The sequence below is a fragment of the Mandrillus leucophaeus genome, unplaced genomic scaffold (genome assembly GCF_000951045.1).
Source record: "Mandrillus leucophaeus isolate KB7577 unplaced genomic scaffold, Mleu.le_1.0 Scaffold73, whole genome shotgun sequence".
Lineage (NCBI taxonomy): Eukaryota > Metazoa > Chordata > Mammalia > Primates > Cercopithecidae > Mandrillus > Mandrillus leucophaeus.
The window spans coordinates 3,498,203-3,501,971 of record NW_012107919.1 but is presented as its reverse complement, the minus strand read 5'-3'; positions in this window follow the sequence as shown (position 1 = coordinate 3,501,971).

Genomic DNA, 3,769 nt, shown 5'->3' with positions numbered 1-3,769 from the left:
TTGGCCTTTACTCCAGGTCCTCTCTTCTTGAATTTGTTCCCACCAATTGAGGTTCACTTCAAATGCTCCCTCCTCTGTTGCACTTTCCACATGAAATTTTCTAAGTACATTACATGGCTCTTACAATTCTACTTCATTTGGCCTCATTTGCTTACTTGTGTGCTGTCCTCTGCCCTTTTGGGTCATAAGTGTATTAAGGCAGTAAAAGTAGTAAAGAGTTCAGATTCTAGAGCCAGACTGCATTAGCTCAAATCCTGGCTCTGTCCTAACTAGCTGTCAGCCCTTGAGCAAGTTGTTTAATATCTTTGAGCTATAGTGCCCTCATCTGTAAAATGGGCATAATAATTGGATCTACTGCAGAAAGTTGTGAGAATTCTATAAGAAAATGGGAGTCAAGTGCTTAGCCAAGTGCCACACACATATTTAGTCTTAAAAATGTTACATATTTCTCAAAACATAAACATAGAGTTACCATATGGCTCAGCAGTTCCACTCCTAGGTGTATATGCTCAAGAAAATGGAAAATATAGGTTCACACAAAAACTTGTACATGAATGTTCATAGCAGCATTATTCATAATAGCCAAAAATTGGAAACAGCCCAAATGCCTATCAGCTAATGAAGGTTGAACAAAATGCCGTATATCCACACAATGGATTATTATTTAACCATAAAAAGGAGTGTGTACTGATACATGCTACAATAAAGATGAACTTTGAAAACATTATATTAAGAGAAACAAGTCAGTCACAAAAGACTACATATTGTATGATTCCATTTATATGAAATGTCCAGAATAGGCAAATCCATAGAGACAGAAAGTAGGTTAGTGGTTGACAGGGGCTGGGGGAATGGGAAATGGGGAGTGACTACTTAGTGAGTACAGGGCTTCTTTTGGGGGCCATGAAAATGTTCTATAATTAGATAGTGGTGTTGGTTGCACAACATTGTAAATATACTGTAAGTTCCTGTGTTGTACCCTTTAAAATGGTTAATATGGTAAATTTTGTTATGTAAATTTTATCTCAGTTAAAAAATGTTTTTTATATTACCATTCATTCTTATGTCCCCCAGAGCACTTAAGGAGATATCATTAGGACAGTGATTTTTTTTTTTCAGGAAAAGATATGTAATATGGTCTTAAATGCAAAGAGGAAACATTTGAGTAATCTCTGTTATTCAAATTATCATGATTACGATTTCCATACAGGACAAACCATAGATAAAATGATTATTTTTCTGTAGAAATTCCAAGAATAGACTAGGCCCAAATAAAAACAAGAGTTTTCACAATCTTGGGATTACACTTGGCTGAAATGCAACTCAGCAAAAAACAGAAATGGGGAACTTAAAAAAAGAACTACAAATAGCCAATGAGTGTGCAAAAATATGCTAATTAAAAAAATAAGGGGTTCCTTTTTTTTTTTTTTTTGGACATAGGGTCTCACTCCGTCACCGAGGCTGGAGTGCAGTGGCTGGAACACAGTTCACTGCATCCTTGACCTCCTGGACTCAAACAATCCTCCCATCTCAGCCTCCCAAGTAGCTGAGACAACAGGTGTGTGCCACCACACCTGACTAATGTTTGTATTTTGTAGAGACAGAGTTTCGTCATGTTGCCCAGGCTGGTCTTGAACATCTGGGCTCAAGTGATCCCCTTGCCTCAGCCTCCCAAAGTGCTGGGATTACAGGCATGAACCACTACACATAACCAAGAGGCTATTTTTAAACCATTTTCTTAAAATGTTTATGTCCACTATTTGAAAAGGGACAATGCTTGTGATTTATCATTATATGGAGGTGGACATATACATTTATAATCCTTTCTGGAAGTTCATTTGATAACCTGTATAATACATACATATGTGTATGGATGGGAGAAGGCCTGGAATGATGTACTGCACATGGTGAACTAGGAAGTGGAATTAGGCATTTTTCTTCTCTTTCCTTATCTCCTAATTTTTCTATAATAAATATAAATATTGCTTTTGTAATGGAAAATAATAGAAGTATTTCTTAACTTTTCAAAAAGTCATTTGAAAGTAGAGGGGGAGTCAGTTCACTTTGTTGAAGTCAACTTGTTATTTTTTAAAAACCGAAGAATAAACTGGAACTTTTTTTGAGACAGAGTCTCACTCTGTCACTCAGGCTGGAGTGCACTGGCGTGCGCACTCACTGCAGCCTCGATCTCCCAGGCTCAAGCAATCCTCCCACCTCAGTCTCCCAAGTAGCTGGAACTATAGGCATGTGACACCGTGTCCCACTAATTTTTCTGTTTTTTTTGTAGAGATGACAGTCTCACTATGTTGCCTAGGTTGGTCTCGAACTCCTGGTATCAAGCAATCTTCATGCCTCAGCCTCCCAAAGTGGTGGGATTACAGGTGTGAGCCACCACACTCATCCTTAACTTTTTTGATATATGTAGAAAATGATAAGTAAAATACAGAAATAACTGAAGAGGCATTAAATATGTAATTAGAGAATGATCATGAAATATCTTTATAAATCAGCAACACAAAAGTGCAATAGTTAAGTTCCTGAAAATGGATGAGGCAATAATCTCTTAAGTTTAAGAACAGAGTCTCCACACTTATTGAAGTGAATTACTAAATTGCCTTCTAAAATGGTTATTCCGGTAGTGAGCAGAAAGTGCCCTTTTCACCATACCCTTCCCAGCACTGAATGTGTCATTATTTTTTTCTCTTTGTCAATCTAACTGACAAAACAAAACAAAACAAAAAAACTTATTTAAATTTTTATCATTTTGATTGCTAGTGAAGCTGAACATTTTCTGAGGTTTACTAATTGGCTATTTTTATTTCTTCTTTTGTGAATCATCTATGTCTTATATCTGTTTTTTAACTGATCTTTTTTCTTGTTGATTTGTTTTAGTACTTTAAAGAGTAAAGATCTCTATCCTTTATCTGTCATATATGTTGCAAATATTTTCCCAATTTGTCATTTGCTTTAATAGTGTCTTACCATGTCTGAAAATGTTTAATTTTGATAAGGTCAAATTTATCCATCTCTACATTTATAATTTTTCTTTTGCTTTTGTTATTAGAGACTTCTTCTTCACTCCAGGAGAAGATATTATCCACACATATTTTCTTCTCGTTCTTTTATAGGGTCGTTTTTTCATTTAATTCTTAAAGTCATCTGGAATTTATTTTGAAGTAAGATGTGAGAGTGGCAACAAACTTTTTAAAATGTAGTTTTACAACATTACACATTATAACAGACTCTATACAAAGAAAATATTCGCAATATTAAATGTGTCCAAAAAAATCATTAACTTAATACAACAGAATTTCCTGACATAAGTATTTAAACGATTCTACAGAGTTCATTTTTAAGTGTCTTGGGCTTTGTGCAAACTTACGTTAACAGTTTTTAAAAGTCCTTTTACTTATTTTACTAATAAACTTCTATATTATTTGAATGTCTTACAAGGGTACAAATTGCACTGCTATTTAAAAATTGCAACTTTCTTTTTTAAAAAGAAAGAAAAAAGTATACCTTTTATTTCCTGAAAAGGTGATACTATATGTCAGAGTCAGATCTTGAATTTCACCTTTTCATGACTGAAAGAGAACAAAAGAATCTCTTCATAAGTCATAGGGTATGAATCATAAGTGCAGTTACTGAATGATTAAGTAAATTCAAATACTAAGGGGGTAAAGTGGAAATCCTATTGGATAGAAACCAGAAACCTCAGTTGCAATGCTCCTCCTGATTCACTTACTAAATTTCCTTGTAACTCAGGAAA